At 44.8% G+C, this 20,055-nt stretch overlaps 1 protein-coding gene and 1 pseudogene across 2 annotated transcripts in view; one reads left to right on the forward strand and one right to left on the reverse strand.

Moving 5' to 3' along the window:
- Window positions 1–20,055, reverse strand: part of B4galnt3 (beta-1,4-N-acetyl-galactosaminyltransferase 3) — a 102,242-nt gene that overhangs the window by 49,118 nt on the left and 33,069 nt on the right. The gene's annotated exons all lie outside the window — the stretch shown is intronic.
- On the forward strand, window positions 15,531–16,021 carry LOC127679125 (40S ribosomal protein S10-like; annotated as a pseudogene).

Raw genomic sequence — 20,055 nt, forward strand, 5'->3', positions numbered from 1 at the left:
ATATGTAAAATATGTATAAAATCATATATATATATATATATATATATATATATATATATATATATATATATATATGATTTTCTTTATCTATTCATTTATCATGGAAAGCTGGGTTCTTTCTACCACTAGGATGTTGGGGCAGGGGAGAGGTAGGAGGAGAAGCTAATATAGGTATATGAATCTCTTTGAGACTCTGCTCTCACATTTTCCAGAAAGGCACACTACTGAACGGCAAATAAATAAATAAATAAATATCAATCTAGCAGGTACTGAAGACCAAAGGGACCAGGATGCTATATCAGTGGAATAAATATGGTAATAAAATGTGAGTTTCACCAAGGATGCAGAGAGTCTGGGGTACCCTGGCTTGGAAAAAGAGTGGTATATTGGTATGATCCGACTGAACTACTCCTAGTCCATAACAAGAAAAGAAGCAGAAGTCATGTGAGTTCTGAGAGGAGTTTCCTGGGAATCCTGATGTTCTAGTACACTAGGCAGTATGGAAACAGCAATTTCAACACATCTTGGCTTTAAAGAGTGCTTAAAACTTTCTGGCCCCTTACAATCTGCAAGCTTAGGAAGTAAGTGGGGGTCTGTTGGTTGCCTATCCTCCATGAAGCAGGTATTTCCAAGGAACCATTTAGAACTGTTTTAGTCCAATTTGACATTGTGGCTACATGGGGTGACAGTGGAACAGCACAATGAACATGTTGTAGATCAGTGTATTAGTGTATTGTGTGAGCATATGTGTGTGTGTCACTAGGTGTGTGTGTGTAAGAATGTATATATATGTATGAGTGTGTGTATGAGTGTATATATATATGCGTGTGTGTGTGTGTGTGAGAGTGTGTGTATATGTATGAGTGTGTGTACTAGTGTATGTGTATATGTGTGTGTTACTAGGTGTGTGTATGTGTAAGAATGTATATATATATGTGTGTGCGTGTGTATATGAGTGTGTATGTATGTGGGAGAGTGTGTATATGTATATGAGGGTGTGTGTATGTGTGTGAGACTGTATATGTGTATGAGTGTGTGTGTATGTGTGTCTGTATATGTGTGTGGAGAGTATGTATATGTGTGTATATATATGAGTGTGTATGTGTGTGTATGAGTGTGTGTGTGAGTATGCATGAGTCTGTATGAGTCTGTGTGTGAGTATATATATGTATGTATGAGTGTGTATATGATATGAGTATGTGAGTGTGTGTTACGTGTGTGAGTGTGCGAATGTGTGTAATGGGGTCAGTCTGGTCTGGAACTTGTAATCTTTGTCTCAGCCTCCTAAGTGCTAAGAATACAGGTATGTGCCACATGCCTAGTTCTGGATACTTTGTACTCCTGTGCTAAGACATATATCATGCCGGATGCACACTGGTAGTATGTGGTACAACCAATGAAAACTCAGCAGCTAAACATAGACCGGAAAACTAGTCCTCTGATGTGGTTTGATATGGCTACAGTCACAGGCCTATCTGCCTCAACTTAAGTCACAGGTAACTTTGGGAGCTGGTTATGTAAAGTTCAGGAGTTGAAGAAGGGGTATCATAGTTTGAGGCCACCAGGTCTATATGTGAATTTCTGGCCAGCCAGGACTACAGACCCTGCCTTTGTTTTGTTTTGTTGTTTCTATTTTTCTTCCTTTCTTTTCTCTCCTTTCCTTCCTTCCTTCCTTCCTTCCTTCCTTCCTTCCTTCCTTCCTTCCTTCCTTTCTTTTCTCTCTCTCTCTCCCATTCTCCCCCTCCCCCTCTAAGATAAATTGGGGGAAAGAACACAAAATAAATAGGGAATCACACCAGCAGACCCCAGAAAGGTCAAGAACCAGGCAGTTACTAAAATCTTTAATATCTCAAACCCCGAGTCCTACTGTGGAAGCCTTGCAACTCCATTCAAATACAGTGTGTGGGGGGCGGGGGCAGTGAAGGGATTAGGGGTATGGGGGTCTGACCTGTGAAAACCCATTAGCTGTACAGAATTGACTTGATCTTTAAATATGGGTTTTATTTTTTGAGAACCATTCTATTTTTAAGGCTAAAGTACACAAATGTAGATATAATTAGAGGTATCAAAGACACAAACATTACACTATCTAGAGACTTTATAAAATATCTGAAAGATGGTAGAATTGATTATTTAGATTATTTTTCCTGGGTTATACAAAGAGATAGTGTTCTAAATGTGTTTCTTGGGGACTGGAGAGATGGCTCAGTAGGTAAGAATACCGACTGTTCTTCCAAAAGGTCATGAGTTCAAATCCTAGCACCCACATGGTGGCTCGCAACCATCCGAAAAGAGAAAAGACATCTGATGCTTTCTTCTGGTGTCTGAAGACAGTTACAGTGTACTCACATATAATAAATAAACAAATCTTTAAAAAAAAATTAAAAAAACTAAATGTGTTTCTTGAAAAGACAAGAGAAACAGTCATTAGTTAGACTTTCCAAACAATGGGCATGATGGTTCTTGCCTCACACAGAAAAGCTGGAGTGAGACAGAACTTCAAATTCAAACGTAGTCTGAAGTGTGTGGCATGCACTCAGTAGGCAGAGGCAGCAGAACTCTGAGTATGAGGCCAGTCTGGTCTATGTATTCCAGGACAGCCAGGGCTACATACAGAGACTTTGTTCCAAATAAACAAAAAAAACCCAGCTTGTTGCATCTAGGGAAGCTGAGAGACCATAGCTACAAGGTTAAATAACATCTGCACTAGAAAGCTAAAGGCTAGAAGCCTGAGGTGTCATTATCTGAGACACAAAACAAGTTCAGAGAAAGACCCATGACAAAAATCCAGGTCTCTGTCCTGGCTTAGAGCACATCCCTTGTCTGCGGACAAGTGAGACCATCTAGTCTGTGAGTCTGGTGGCAAGTCCCCAATATTGCTGGGTCTGTCTAGCTTGGGCTCTGAGAACACAAGCCTTCTTGTGGAAAGAAGGTCACAGTCAACAGAGGCAGCTTGGAGAACGCATTTCCCTGAGAATCTGAGAACCTGCTGGTGATGGGCTGGATCACTCCTAAATCTGACTCTGCTAACCACATGAAGACGGCTCTGAGGTCTTTAGGAGCAAGGCTGGGCATGACCTGTGGCCACAGTCTGCAAGGTAAAAGCTGAGAGACATTAGACTTCACTGGCACACCATTTATTATCCTCCTACATGATTTTCAAAACCATAACTTACATGCACAGAAGCACGCTAAGTACTTCTTTGACATGTTAATCTCCTAACATTTCACATAGAGGGGGAAAAAAGATCCTTTCTTTAGGTTAAGAAGCAATTTTTAAAATAAATGAATAAAGGCTGATATATAGCCATGGCAAAACACTTACCTGGGATGCGTAAATCACAAAAAGGCAGTATTTATTTTGTATGTATGTGGGCTGCTACCAATGAAATCTAAGACTTCATATATGCAAAGCAAGAACTCTATGAACTGAGCTACACTGCCAGTCCTGTGTATTGTGTGTGGACACAGCGTTCTGCTGTCAATTCTCTCCCTCCATCATACAGGTCCTGAGGATGAAACTCAAGTCACTAGGCTTAATATAAGCATCCCTACCCGCTGAGTTTCCAATGGCTCTCCCTAGAATCTTTTTAAATCAGTAAGATAAACAACTGCAAGTATATTTGAGAAAGGGATTTAGTTAAGAAGGAAAACAGACAGTTCTGCAGTGTTCTCTACCTTCACAGTAAGCATCCGTCCTCTGGGGGCGGGGGATGACCTGAGCTGGATCCCCAGAGTAGAAGAAAACTGACCCCCACAAATTGTCTTCTGACCTACATGCACATATACACACACACACACACAGACACACACACACACACACTCTCTCTCTCTCTCTCTCTTTCTCTTTCAGCACACATACAATATAAACAAATAAGTAAATATAATTTTCTAAGACTTTAAGAATCAGCCCCTTGAGCTGTAGTTATTTTTGGTTGTTTGGTTGGTTCAGATGCCATTGATTGTAATTCCATAAAATACCTCTGCTTCTCTGCGCTGACCTTTATAAAGTCAATGAGACCTTGACTCAAGATGGCTGATTAAACTGATTGATAGTTTTATATTTTCTATAGACAAAGTATAACTAGTTCTAGCCAGACATAAAGGCACACACCTTTAATCCTAGCATTCTGGATATAAAAACAAACAAACAAACAGATAATGATGATGATAAATGATACTACTACTAATAATAATCAAACATACACATAAACACACACACAAAACTCATCTCTGTGGCTTTAAAGAAAAGTGAGAATTTCACTAAGTCAGCTGGTTTTATATATATAATTTGATATGATATATAACATTTGATATGTTACGAACCATATTTTCTGAACCCTAATCGAGATATATGATCGAGACAAATGTTGGCAAGGATTCAGGCAGGGAACAGGTAACCCTAGAATATAATGATGGGATATGAACTAAAGCAGCCACTACAAAAACCACTTACAGAGATGCCCAAAAATTAACACTACAACTGCCAACACAGGTGTCTGAGCACTTCAGAGGCCAAAGCAGAAGGATTCCAGTGAGTTTGAAGTCAACCTTGACTACAAAGATCCTGTTTCTAAATAAATAGATAATACCATATGGTCCAGCCATATTACTCCTTGGTAATATTATTCCAGAAGGAATCCAAGGCTGCTCAAAAGAGGTATCTGAACATCCACGTTCATTGCGTAATTAGTCATAATAGTTAAGATACGTAATCAGCTTAGATGCCCATTAACAGATGAGCAGACAGATAAACAGACAGACAGATAATTATGTGGTCATACAATTGAGTGTCATTAAACCATAAATTACTGTTATGTAATTTTCACAAAAATGGATAGATCTGGAGATCTCATGTTAAACAATGTAAGTTAGATAAACACAGTATATTCTCTCATATGTTTAATGTCTATGTCTATGTGTGTGTGTATGTTCTTGTCATGTGACATGATAGTAGAAGGTGACTGTGTAGGAGGGAGGGAGGAGTCTAATGACCAGGGATGAAAACAAAGTGCCCTGGGGAGCATAAGTAACCAAGTACAGAGTATACTTGAAAAGGCTGTAACGAGATCTGCTTTGTACACTAACTAAATAATAATGTGTTCTTACTATGCCAATACAATGTTAGGAACCCAGACCAAAGAGTCACATTGTTTGATAATCAATTATTGCTTTCAGCAATTCCAACACACATGCAGGATAGTAAACCAGGGAGACTCTTGCAGTTTTGGCCTTGTCTCAAATAAGTAGACAGATAAATAAATGACTAAACAAATAACAAACAAACAGCACTTGCAAAAGCTCTCTGCCGTCTTCAGCCTCACACCGTGGCTAAATTCCCTCAGATGACCTCCATACCTCTGATCCATCTGTAGCTGTGTCAATAAGTGTGTTGACTGAAAAAGCACAAATAGCTCATTCAAAGACTCTTTGCTCCATGTGCAGTCCCACAACTCACTAATTTCTCCATCCCTTCCCTTTATCTGAAGGGGGGGAGGGGGGGCCCTCGTGGGAGGGAAGAGTCAGGAATATGGGGCTATTATGAGGCGAGATAAACTCATGCAAGGAGCAGGGAAGGGAGTGACCAGGTACTTCAGAAGGCACTTGCAGAGTGAACCTCTCAGGGTTACCTATCCCAGGCACTGCAGGAAGCGGCCGGAAAGGCTCGGTTCTGTTCAGCCTAGCCCTGAGCGACCCGGGCATTCATCAGGAAGGCAGCGTCTGACTGGTTTAATGAACCTCTGGTGCCTGGTCTAGTGGAACCAAAGAGAAAACCAAGGGCATCTAAGCAGATAAGCTGACAAAAACTGCTCAGAAACAGGTCAGACTGCCCCGGGTCCCGATCCCCAAAAGGAAAGAGAAATAAAATGTGCTGGAACTGATCATTTAAGGCAAGAGGGGGCCTTTCCCTCCTGAGCCAGGCTCCGCTCTTCTACATTGCTGGCTGGATCTCACCCACTCTTCATTTTACCTGATATTTACACGGGCTCTGGAACTTTCTCCTACTTGGAGTACTTGTAAAGACAATTAAGGTGGCGAGTGTGGACCTTTCATTTTTGAGTTTTTTTTTTCCTTCTTGAACATAAACTTTGATATTTAATGATCTCTGATTGCTGTCTGTATCCTAGTAATACATAAAGCTCTTGGGAAGCGATTAACTGTTTAGCCTTCCCAGGTCTTAGGGGGATATCTTTTCTATGCTTCAAAGACTCTGTTGTAGGCAATTTGTTGGGTAAGATGCAAATTTATCCCCTTGGGCTGGTTGGAGCACGGGGCTACGTTTCCCCAGAGTTCACCACCGTACAAAAACAGATACAGCTTTCACACAGAGACTACAGTCTGTTACCTATTTTGAGTTGGCTTCTTGGACCAGTATCTTAAGAGTTCTGATGGTTGCAGAGAATAGCTCAGAGTAGAGACAAAGCTTTTAAAAGAAGTTGAAAAGAAAGGTACGTTCAGTCAATAGGCTAGATTTGCCAAGCACCATGTGGGGCACAGCTGCTTTGTCTGATGGTCAAGCATGGTATAACACATCAAGTTAAGAGTCAGGGAGTCCTGGACTGAGTCCCTGCCCACTACTTTTTGGCTCTATGCCTCTTGCCAAGTCGGTTATCATTTTTTTCTTCCAACCGCATCATTCAGGGGCTTGAACAAATTCGGCCAATATGTGTTCAGTGTATGTGAGGCTGGGCAGCTCCATTTGGTACTCAGACTGTGGCTTACTGATTCCCCACACTCTGCCAGGCATTGCTCATTCATTCATTCATTCATTCATTCCCAGCAGGAAGCAGGAAGGTACTACTTTCATGATAAGACTGAGGCTTAAACAATTAACAGGCTTTGCTCCAGATCCTATAAATGGCTGAACTGAGATCCAAACTACTGTGACTGAAACATGTCCACAGGCTGTTCAGTTAATCCTCAATATACCCCTGAGAATATACCCTGGTCTTCCGGTGCCTCATCTGTGGAGGACGGAGCTACAGAAACCGTGATAGGGCAGCAGGAAGAAGTCACAGCTCAAGTCCCGGCAAGGCATTTCCACAGCCAGCCCTGCCTCCCAACTGTGCTTTGTGTAGCACCCAGGATGAGTCGTTGGATAACAACAGGTTACACAATGAAGCATAAAGGGCCCTGCAAGTCAGGCAAGACTTCATTGTGAAGCGGACCCAAACAGGTATTTTGAGGTAGGTGCATTTCTGAGTCTCACCCCTACCTACACTCAGTTCCCCGGTCAGAACCATAAAGTATTTTTCTGAAATAAAATTAGCATGAAAACACCACCTCCTTTGAATCCCAGAGCACAGAAATCTGCCAGGCAGGAGACAGAATCCTTTGCCGTCTTTCCTTTTGCATTCACACACCCTGCCTCTGTCTTTCCTAAAAGCTCTTTCTTCCTGCCTCAAACCCCACTAACTTACCCGTGTGGCTGGCCCCGTACAGGACTGTTCTTCCCGGGGCCCTCCCCTCCTTACTCGCTGGTCCTGGAGATATGACTTGACATATGTTTGCACTGACTTTTCCTTCTATGTACCTTTAAATTTACCCAGTATGCACATCTTTGAGGCAGCTCAAACTTAGAAAAGCCAAACTCTTGATATTTGCCTCTAAACCCAGGTCCCCTGAATATGCGCCTCTTAGTAAATGGCAACTGGTTGAGTCCAGCATCTCTGGGGCTGTGAGTGTGTCCCAGAGGTAGGATGCTGACTCAGTATGCATGAGGCCGGGAGTTCCATGTCCGGCACTGATGGGGGTGAGGGCAGTTGATGATCTGTGGGAGATCTAAGAACTGACATCTAGTAAGCTCCCAAAGAATGTTGGGGCTACTGTTTCTCTGTCCTTAAGTAGCTGAGCTTTCTGGGAGACTCTTGATTGCCTGTGACCAAGCACAGGTGGCAGTACACTTGCTGAGTGTGTGCAAAGTCCTAGGTTCAACCCCCAATGCTGGAAAACAAAGTTTAAAGTTACATTTGAGTAAATGACCTCTTAGCCAGTGGCCACTTAACTGTTTCCAATCAATGCTTCACACATATGCGACTGCTGTGATCTGGAGACTGAGCTTCAAGTTGTGATTGTTGGGTCACATGTGTTAGAACTGAAGCATAGACATTAGCATGTTAGCTTCCCCAAACATGGAAACAATGCATCATCATCTACGCTGGTTTCTCAGATGATCACCTAGCACTTACCACCTGTTGGCCTGAGCTCAACCCCCACGGCGGAAGAAGAGAACTGAATCTCCCAAGTGGTCCTCTGACTCCCGTATGTATGCCATGACTCACACCCATACATACACATTCACAATAAATCAAAACATACGTGTGTGTGTGTGTGTGTGTGTGTGTGTGTGTGTGTGTATGTGTGTGTTTCTCTTAGTTAGAGCTTTTATTGTTATGAAACACCATGACCAAAAGTCAAAAGCAGCATGGGGAACAAAAGGTAATTTGGTTTATGTTTATGTTCCTACATCATGTTCATCACGGAAGGAAGGAAGGAAGGCAGAAACACAGGGTAGGAACCTGGAAGTAGGAGCTGATGCAGAGGCCATAGAGAGGAGCTGCTTACTGTTGCTGCCCGTGGCTTTCTCAGCCTGTTTTCTTGTGGAACCTTGGAACCCACAACCTAGGGAAGCCCCTACTCAGAATAAGGTGGGCAATCCCCTATCAATGAGTTATAAATGTATAAGAAGTTATATAGAGGAGGAGGAGGAGGAGGAGGAGGAGGAGGAGGAGGAGGAGGAGGAAGAAGAAGAAGAAGAAGAAGAAGAAGAAGAAGAAGAAGAAGAAGAAGAAGAAGAAGAAGAAGAAGAAGAAGAAAGCCATAGCAGTACCAGTCCTAATTGCCCTAAACTGTAAATACCCAAATGCCCATCAGCAATTAATGAAGACACTTGGGAGACACATGAGACAGGAAGATCAGAACACGGGTTCAGGGTTAGCCTGGGTTACATAGTGAGTCCCAAGGTAGCTGAAGCTGTATAGGGAATCTCTGTCTCAAAAAACAAAACCAAACCAGGGTACTAGCTCACACTGTCACTCCTAGCCCTGGGAGGCAGAGGCAGAGGCAGGTTGATGTCTGAGTTCAAGGCCAGCCTGGTCTACACAGTGAGTTCCAGGACAGCCAGGGCTACACAAAGAAACCCTGTCTTGAAAAAAGGAAGGAAGGAAGGAAGGAAGGAAGGAAGGAAGGAAGGAAGGAAGGAAGGAAAGAAGGAAGGAAGGAAGGAAGGAAAAAACAAAGAAAGAAACAAACAAAGAAAGAAACAAAGAAAGGGAAATAGTTGCCTGTACTGGGGAAGAGAGAGAAGATGGAGTGATTGCTACTGTGTACTTGGTTCCTTTTTGGAGAGACAAAAAAAAAGTTTTGAAATTAAATACTGGTTGCACTAAATTGTACTTTTCTTTGGGGGGGGGGGAGGAGGTATGGTCTACCCTGAGCACTGAGCCACACCCCTGCTCCTATTGAACTATATATTTCAATGGATGGTTCCTTTCTTTTTTAGGATGAGCACTGAGAACCTGAACTACCTCTCTTTGCCAGTAGGACTTCTGGGTCTCTATTCTCCTTCCCTCCCTCCCTCCCTCCCTCTTTCCCTCCCTCCCTCTCAAAGCATTCCCACCCCCAGCTGAATTGTCACCGATCCCTAGAAAGCCAGCAGGAGGTCTCTCTTCAAAGCTGACCCCTTAGGATTTGTAGATAGTGAGCCCCTCCCTCTCACACTCCCGCCTCCTCTTTACGCACAGATCGTTTACTTATTAAACCAATTAGATTAAATGACTCACACTGCACCCTTGGGCATGAGCTGGTGTAAACATCTCACTAGAGACTGACTAGTTCTTGAAAGGGCCTGTGTCCCTCTCAGCTCAGGTGATACCCTCTCTCCAAGTATTTCTCAGATCACAGTAGGAAGAAACTGGAGGAATATGGAGATGGGGGGGGGGAGTCGCCTTTCCATCCCTGAGCTGTGTCACCCCAAGGAAGACCACACTCTGTCCTCAAAGAATTGACACAAAAGCTTTCTTATTTCCGGGGCATTTGCATCTGAGCAAAGTCATATCAAATTCCTGGTGCTTCAAAGGAGCCGGGGGTCTCACACGCTAAACAAGGGCTCCATCCCTGAGGATCAAGACCGGCTGAGTCTGGGAAGCTACTGGAGCCCTCTGGTCCACCCAACCCTGCCACATCCCAGCCCCACCCAGTAACACCCAAAGCGATCTCTCATGGTGCTCCACCCCTGAGGAGACCTGGTTTGAGTTAGAGGAGCTGTAGACGGCCAGCCTAGGCACCCAGGGCCTATCACTTGCCTTACCTGAAAAGTAAGGAAAGGGTTACAGTATTTCTCTAAGCTGAAGGCTAGTGTATTTTTTGATCAATAACACTGGACTGGACTCAGGGAACTCCGCAGGTGTGTTGAACAGGTCTCCATCCCCAGAAGCAGCGGCAGGTCTGTCTACAGACAAGTGGGAAAGTCCAGGGCAGTACGGATGGCAACGGCAAGAAGGCATGTGATGGAGAAGAGGGTCCTAGACCCTCTTTCTTTTGGCTCGCACTGCCCAGGGCCCATGTCTTTGCCCTGCTTTGCAGGGAACGAAGCAGAAACACACATTAGGCAGCAATATCTCTAAGTTTTGTTTAGAACGTCCCTTCTCTGTTCCTGACACCTCCTTGTAAACACCACCTCTGTGCTATCCCTCCTGCCGGCCTGGAATCCAGGGCAGGAGTGTGACCTGAGCCGGATGCTGTCCTGGAGTGCAACCACATCCTCTTGTCACCCCCCCCCCCCCACACACACACACCAGGCATTTCTAAGTTTGTATATTTATGACTCTCTTAAAATAGGCCCCAGCACATAGGAGCAGATTGATTTAGGTCAATGAAATCAACATTGGGAAAGTGAAGAGTCCCTGGGCGAAGCTGTTGTTTCTTCTCTAATTCTGTATCTGGGTTTCCGTACCATCTAAATTCCCCGGGAGGCTGCTCCATTCACATTCTGTGTTGCCTCAAGTCTCTCCTGCTCGGAAAATAGTCTCTGTCCCACTCCAGCAGATGGGTTTCCTAAAACACGGTGGCCCGAGGCCGGCTTCTAATGCTCATTTATTATTAAGCATTTGCATCTTGCAAAGTATTTCTCTGCTGTCAGCCCTTTTGTTCAATGAACTTAACCAGCCCCTTGGAAATAGGGTGTGTGTTCTAAAGGGGAGGCAGGCTCAGTTACAGCAATGGGGGGGGGGGGGATCGGGACAAACCAACCATCGTCTTTGAAGTACTGGAGGGGTAGCATTCCTGAGAAAATCTGCAAGACATGGCAGAAAACATGTTGGGTAAGACTTTATCTGACTCAGGCTCTACCTCCCCTTAGCACAAACTGCCCAGCAAGGTTCTTGGGGCCTGAGCCTCTCCTGCCCGGCTGACTAACAGTCCTGATGACTGTACCTTGGCTTCCTGACTCTTCTCTGAGAATCGATTTCCTCTGTTGGCAGAGTTATCTAGCTCTCAAGTCTAGAGTCTAGGAGAGTCAATCCCAAAAGGAATCCATTGTCTGTTGACTCCTGGGGTGGGGGTGGGGTGAGGTTGAGGAGGTGGAGACAGGAGTCCTGGTGCTATTGGGCCTGTGTAAGTCAAAGGTCAAAGGGAAGAAGAGAAAGACTGAGAGGGTGAGCCTGGGCCTTGGGTCCTTAGGGCCTTGGAGAAACTGGGGTTAATCCAAGGGCTTAGGTCAGAGGCACTGACTACTTACTTCCTAGGAGGATGAGCAGAGAGATGCCTGAACCCAAGATAAAATTTATAAAGGAAGTTATTTCAAAATAGATTATGATCCTTCTGTGGTCACATGGGATGTATCCAATCTAGAAGTTTTATCTTCTTTAACTAATAGGAATCAGATGCTGCCACAGAGATACAGAGAAGAGGGAACAGCCTGCTACCTGGGATGGGACCTTGGGCAAGTCATTTCCCAGATCCCTTCATTACAAATGATGACCACCCGAAGATTCCTCCCTGCCCCTCTCTCTTTTTTTTTTTTAGACAGGATCTCAGTACATAGCCTCAGCTGGTCTGAAACTCACATATAGACCAGGCTTTTCTGGAACTCAATAGAGATCTATCTGCCTGGTTCTGCTGGGATTAAAGTCAAGTACCAACCACCACATCCAGCCCCAGAGGTTTTCTTTCTTTCTTGCTTGCTTGCTTGCTTGCTTGCTTCCTTCCTTCCTTCCTTTCTTTTCTTTTTTTTTTCTTTTTCTTTTTTTTTTTTTTTGATTTTTTTCGAGACAGGGTTTCTCTGTATAGCCCTGGCTGTCCTGGAACTCACTCTGTAGACCAGGCTGGCCTCAAACTCAGAAATCTGCCTGCCTCTGCCTCCCAAGTGCTGGGATTAAAGGCCGCCACCACTGCCCGGTAAGGTTTTCTTTTAGGGGGACAAAGTATGAGGGTTTGAATCCAGGGCCTCTCGCATGCTAAGTGTGCTGAGCTACACCCTCAGCAGCAGTCCTTAAGCATCCCAATGCCACCACAAGGACATGTTCTGCAAGCCACAGTTCTGTCCCATTGTTAAATGGACACATAGTGACCAAGTTCGTTTCTTTTTCAGAACTTGGCAGTGTTTTCGTGGGTGTTTCAATCAGACACAGTCTTAAAAACAGGTCCTTCTGTGGGGCGAGGAGTAGCAACTGCAGCGCCTCAGGCCATTTGGCTCTCTCTCTGAGCTAGAGTGGAGTCACGTACATCAGCTGTCCCTGCCTATCTCAACTATGCCTGCCTATGACAGTGTTGCAGAGCTCAGAGGCGGCAGGAAGATCTCGCTCTCTAGACAACACTTAGCCTGGTATTATCTATCTTAAGGTAGGTGTTATCTCATCATCATCATCATTATCGCCGGGGCAGTATTATTATTATTATTATTATTATTATTATTATTATTATTATTGCCAGGGCAGTGGGATGACATGGCAGTTGATTTAAAGTGTGTAAGGAGCTGGTATGTGGCTCAGGGTAGAGCATTTGCCTTGTTAGCAGACTCAAGGCTGAGCTCAACTCCTAATACACACACAAAGCCCACAGAGACACAACACAAGTATATATCTTATACATTAACTCAGAAGGAGTTCAAGATAGGTATATGGGGGAAATTGCCATTTATAGCCAAAGTGATGCCACTAAGCAAATATTAAAACTGTCACATCTGGCAGGGCAGTGGTGGCACATGCCTTTAATCCCAGCACTTGGGAAACATGGGCAGATGGATCTCTGTGGGTTCAAGGTCAGCCTGATCTACAGAGAGCCAGGATTACAAAGAAAAAGCCTGTCTTGAAAAACAAACAAACAAACAAACAAACCTGTCACAACCAGGAGAAACATCAAGGACACCTGATGGTCTAATGGATGGGGACCCTGGTATTGGATCCCCAATCCAATGCCCTGGTATTAGAAAGGAAATCAAAATAAAATATGGGGAGGACTGGAGAGACAGCTCAGTGGTTAAGAGCATTCATTGGATCAGTGGAAGAACTAGGTTCAATTCCCAGCACCCGTAGGTCGTTCACAACTGTCTGTAACTCCAGTCCTTCTTTTGGCTCCTGAGGTACCAGGTATAATATGGTACAAGACATTAATGCAAGCAAAACACCTATCCCCATAAAACCAGGCACACAGTCGCCAGCATCACTGAAACAAAACAAAACAAACAAAAAGTGTGGCCTTCATTTTTTAAAACCAGGGCCTCATATATCCCAAAGCTAGCTTCAGCTCCCTAATTAGGTGAGGATGACCATGTACTTCCGATCCTCCTGCCTCCACCTCTGAACTGTAGAGAGGACAGGGGTACACCACCAGGGATGCACCCTAGAACTCAGTCCATGCTAAGCTAGCACTCTAGCAACTGAGCTATAGCCTTAATCCGATATCAATGTCAATTCTCTGGTACTGGACCACCAACTGCAACAAACACCATTCTACTTATGGAAAATGATATGAAAACTGGGGGGATGTAAGATCTCTGTAATGTCCTGTAAACATGAAATTACTCTAAAATCATATTTATTTCAAAATATACCTATGTCTGTAATTTAAATCTTATAGAAGCATAGAGAATTTAAAAGCCAGGACTGAGGAAAAGAAACAGGATGATCACTAGAAGCTGAGGGCCAGCCTGGTCTACACAGTGAGCTACAGGCTAGCCAGGGAGACACGGAAAGACCCATTCTTAAAAAAGAAAGGGAGGAAGGGATATTTAGGAGAAAATATATGAAACTTCCAAAACGCCCATCTTGCATTCTATGGTTTGGAGTTTTTTGCTTGTCTGTGGGTCTTGCTCTGTAACCCACCTTGTTTCATCTGAGATTCTTTTGCTTCAATTGCCTGGGTGCTGACATGACAGACAATTGTTCTTGTTTTTACTCTTACATTATATGCTTTTAAATAAAAACTGTGTGTGTGTGTGTGTGTGTGTATGTGTGTGTGTGCGCGCATGTGTATGTGTTTATGTAATATTCCTGGTTGGAATCCAGAACCACTACCATGCTAAGCTCACACCCTAATATCTTACCATACTCCAGGCCTGTTCTCAAACTCATAATCCCCCTGCCTCATGCTACTGAGTAGCTGGTACTACAGGTACGAACTTGTATGCCCACATCCAAAACTTTTAAAAACAATGTATTTCCTTATGTATTGTATGTACATAGGTGTCATCTACATGTATGCACACCAGAAGAGGACATCAGATTCCACGGGTTATAGATGACTATGAACTACCAAATGGGTGCTGGGAACTGAACTCAGGACCTCTAGCAGAGCAGCCAATGCTCTTCATCACTGAGCTAAAACATGAGCCATGTTTTGTTTTGGTTGGCTTAAAATATATTTTGGTAGTGGAGATACAGGCCTGGTAAGTGCTCTAAGCTTCCTCTTTAGTCCTTTCTTATTATGGGATGGACTCTCACTAAGTTGTCTAGGCAGGCACTGAACTTGTCATCCTCCTGCCTCAACCCAGAGTAGCTGAGGTTACAAACCTACACCTTAGTGCCCAGAAGTTTGGGTTTTGTTTTATAATCATCATGTATGTATGAGTACAGGTATGCATGTGTTGGTCAGAGAACAACTTTTGGGAGTCAGCTCTTTCCTTCAGCCATGGATCTTAGAGCTCAAACTCAGGTCAGAAGCATTATCCTGCTAAGCTGTTTTGTTGGCTAGTTCTGGGGCTTTTTTGAGACATAGTTTTACTATATAGCTAAGGTTGGCCTTGAATTTATTATAATTTTCCTGCTTCTGCCCATTGAGTACTTCAGGCTACTGGTATGTGCCACCATACCTGGCCTCAAAAAAATTTTTTTGAGACACAGTTTCTCTGTAGCCCTGGCTGTCCCAGAACTGGCTCTATAGACCCTCAAACTTAGAGATCCACCTGCCTCTGCCTCCCAAGTACTGGGATTAAAGGTGTGACCCATCACCACCTCCCAGTAAAAATGTTTTTAAGTAGAAGAAAAAAAAAAAGAACATAGCCAGCCTCCGCTTCTGACCCTGCAGCCGTGGCAATGTTGATACTGAAGAAGAATCAGATTGCCATCTATGATCTCCTTTTTAAGGACGGCGTGATGGTCGCCAAAAAAGATGTCCACATGTTCAAACACCCTGAGCTGGCAGACAAGAATGTGCCCAGCCTTCATGTGATGAAGGCCATGCAGTCTCTCAAGTCCCGAGGCTACATGAAGGAGCAATTTGCCAGGAGGCATTTCTACTGGTACCTTATGAATGAGGGCATCCAGTAGCTCTGAGATTACCTGCTCCTACCTCCAGAGATCGTGCCCGCCACCTGGCGCCACAGCAGCCCCGAGACTGGCAGGCCAGAGGGTGAGCCGCCTGCAAGATTCACAAGAGGTGAGGCAGACAGAGACACCTACAGAAGGAGTGCTGTGTCCCCTAGGGCTGACTAGAACGCTGAGGCTGGGGCTGGCTCAGCAACTGAATTCCAGTTTAGAGGCGGCTTTGGTCTTGGACGTGGTCAGCCCCCTCAGTGAAGTTGGAGATTGTGTTGCATTGAATAAACTTTGAACAAAAACAAAAACAAAAAAAATATGGAAAAAAAATACAGGAGAATCAAGATTGGAAAATTCTGCTGTGTTCCATCATTGCGAGACTGAGAAAGCACTCTGCTAGGACAGGAGGCGGGAGCCTCCTTATCTTCTAGCTTTGTGACTGCTCTTGTATTCCCTGGAAAAATGATGACATTTAGGGACTACTGCAAATACTGCGCTCTATTTTTTTTTAACTTTAGTTGTTTTTTTTTAACTTATTTATTGTTATATGTAAGTACACTGTAGCTGTCTTCAGACACACCAGAAGAGGGCATCTGATCTCATTACAGATGGTTGTGAGCCACCATGTGGTTGCTGGGATTTGAACTCAGGACCTTCGGAAGAGCAGTCGGTGCTCTTAACCTCTGAGCCATCTCTCCAGCCCTGTGCTCTATTTTTTAATTTACTGTTTGTTTTTGTTTTTATTTTTAACTTTTCCATAGCCCAAGCGATCCTCAAATCCATCCCATAATCTTCCTGCTCAGCCCTCCCAAGCTGGAATTACAGCAGTGCACGCCCAGTACTTTCTGTGATCCAACACTTAACACACACAAATGAAACGTCACATAGTCATAAATCACCCCTGGTGATTTATCAAAATAGTTCCGTCTCTAAACGCTGAACCATGGATTTTCCGGGGCTGTATCTCTAGGATTACTCTGCTGCAACCTGTGGCGTTTTTAGAGGTTAAAAATAGAGCTGAGCAGGGCTACAGTCTGGTTTCCAAGAAGAGCATGGGGCTGAGGCTTAACTGGCTCAAATCTATGCAAATGAAAGAAAAGAGAAGATGTCTGAGGCTGCCCGTGGCAAAGCTCCCGCTTGTCTCATCTGGGTCCCTTCATGGGAGAGCTGGAAACCCCACACAGGCCCCACACAGCTTTGTTTGTAGGTCTTTGTTCTTCCTATCAGTCCAGGTTGAGGACAGTTTGAGAGGCAGACCTATTCAGACCCCTATCTCCCAGAAGATAGAAATCCTAGGCCTCTGTAATGAGAAACAAGGGTCTCTGGGACACTCCCGGCAGTGACAATGAGGGGCGGAAGGCAGACAACACCTCACATGGGTGGGAGCTCTCAACACAGCTCCCCACACAGAAGAAGCCAAGCCAGCAAAGGGACAAACTTCTACCCCATGCAGATCTCCACAAGAGCTGGTTCTTGATTTGGGGTTTATTCAAAGCAGTTCTCAAAAAATGAGAACTAGAAAAGAAGAAAGAAAGAGAGGAAAAAAAAAACTTCTCTAATCTAGGGCTGGGGGGCAGGGCACAGGGTAGTTCAGGGGTGAAGACTAAAGAAAAGGGGTGTCATGGGAGTCTGTCTTTCTTATCTCTCTCTTTCTTCCTCCCTCCTGCCTCCCTCACTTCTTTTTCTTTCTTCCTTCCTTCCTTCCTTCCTTCCTTCCTTCCTTCCTTTCGTTTTGGGAACTCCCTCCTGGACCAGGCTGGCCTTGACCTCTGCCCTGAGTGCCAGGGTTCAGGGCGTATGCTATCATCCCCTACTTTCAGTCCTTTCCTTAGGTGAGCTCAGCTTGACGGCCATCCACCCTTTTATTTATTCACTGGATATTAATTCATTCAAGGAAGAAAGTTAAAACTCAAGTTGCCTCAAAGCTGGCAAAATAGTTCAGACGTTACATAGCAGTAATACTGAGTTCCTTCTAAGACTGCAGATGCACAGAGAAAGGAGGGAGAGTCAGGGTGTGAGGGCAGAGCATTAGAAAGGAATTAAAAAGCCAGCACTTGGGAGGCAGAGGCAGGCAGATTATCTATGAGTTTGAGGCCAGCTTCCTCTACAGGATGAGTTCCAAGACAGCCAGGGCTACACAGAGAAACCCTGTCTTGAAAAAAACGAAGAAAAAAAGATAAGTGGTGTAGTGCTTTGAATATGTTTGGCCGATGGGAAGTGGCACAATTAGGGGGTGTGGCCTTGTTGGAGGAAGTGTGTCTCTGTGTAGGTGGACTTTGAGGGCTCCTGGTACGCAAGCACCTTCTGCCTGCTTTCAGACCAAGACATAGAACTCTCAGCTTCTTCTCCAGCACCATGTCTGCCTGGACACTGCCACGCTTCCCATCATGATGATAACGGTAATCCAGCCCCGATTAAATGTTTGCCTTTATAAGAGCTGCCTTGGTCATGGTGTCCCTTCAGCAATGAAACCCTAAGTCACAAGGTCTCTATGTGTGTGTGCACATGCGTGCATACATTTTACACTTTTCTGGGAATTAAACCCAGGGTTTCATGAATGCAAACTAAAGTACACTCCAGTCCAGAATATCAGAATATTCTTAAGAAATTTTCTACCGGAGTGGATGTTTAGTGTTAAACCACACACACACACACACAGCAATCCTATGAAGTAATGACTATGCTAACTGGGTAGATTTAGTACTTCTGTGGTCCATCTACGCCCACTAGATGTAAAGAAATGCAGTATAAACTAGTGAGTAAACACTTGAGATGCAGAGATTAGAGGAGAATAGAGTTCTAGCTGCTTAGGTGCTAGATGGTAGACACACCCGGGTGGGCCCTCTCTCTCAATGACCTGGCATTGAAGGCAGATGGGGCTACACACCTGACCTTAGTTTGCTTCTGGGCTCACCCTTATTGCCATCTTTTCTGGGCGTAGGATGATCTGCTTCCTGTTTAGTGTCCCTGTCATCCCTTCCTAGGACATGATAGGAATCAACAAGAAAATGATATACTTTATAATGTGTGATTTGAGATTAGGGGAGGAGGGAGCTCCATTTCAACCCTGCCCTGCCTGTTAGTTTCCGTAAACAGGGATCTCAAAACTGACTTAACATGGATGATCTGAGCTCCATTCTACCCTGTGTACACACACACACAGAGGTGTGCAAACACACACAAGTCCTCACACAGATGAGCACACACACAGGTGCACACACAAAGGTGCATACACACACAGGTGCATGCACACACAGGTGCATACACACACAGGTGTACACACACAGGTGCACATACAAAGGTGCATACACACACAGGTGCACACACACAGGTGCGCATACAAAGGTGCATACACACAGGTGCACACACACACAGGTGCACACACACAGGTGCACACATACACAGGTGCACACACAGGTGCGCATACAAAGGTGCATACACACACAGGTGCACACACACACAGGTGCACACACACAGGTGCACACACACACACAGGTGCACACACACACAGGTGCACACACACAGGTGCAGCAGCTCCATCAGTACATACTTGGCACAGAGCGGGGAATGCCCAGTGTCTGCATGCTCTTCCTCATCTCAGCACACAGCATGTCTACCGCGAGGGCAGCCAACAGCCCTTCCTTCCCCTTCCCACTGCCTGTGATTCCTAAACTGGAACTGGACAGCCCCTTTAATTGCCTCCTCCACTCCACACCTGTAATCATGGCGGGGGCCTTCTGGCAGCTGTGGATGACTGTGGGCGCCCCAGACCAGAGGCCACTGCAACCTTCTCTGGATGTCCCTTCCTCCTACATGCTCACCTTTCCTGAGTTCTTTTCCTTCCCATACTCATCCTTTCTCCAGCTTTCTTTCCTTACTTTTATTGACATTTTTCCCCCTTTCTTTCCCACAAACTTTCAATCTGGTACCTATTTTATATAACTTCACAGTGGGGAGATCTTTGTGAAAAGAGATGGGGGTAAAGGAAACTGTCTCCCCTGTGGCTGTTTGTCTTTTATGGCTAAAGGGGTACAAGAAAGGGGAGGGGTGTGAGGATTGTTATCTTGCCCTCCCTCCGTGGCATGGGAGCACTGCACTGTGTCTCGGTGGCATGGGAGCACTGCACTGTGTCCCGATGACATGGCAGCATCACACCTTTTCTTACATTTGTCTTTGCCTTTCCCACTCTGGGTGTTCTCAGGGTATCAGGCTCAGGACCACCACCTCCATCAGTTCAGGCCCTGCTGACACCATCACACTGTCCACCTCCTCCTCACAGAGGAACTCTTGGTGGCCTCACCCT

Source organism: Apodemus sylvaticus, chromosome 2, assembly GCF_947179515.1.
Source record: "Apodemus sylvaticus chromosome 2, mApoSyl1.1, whole genome shotgun sequence".
In the NCBI taxonomy this organism is placed as follows: domain Eukaryota; kingdom Metazoa; phylum Chordata; class Mammalia; order Rodentia; family Muridae; genus Apodemus; species Apodemus sylvaticus.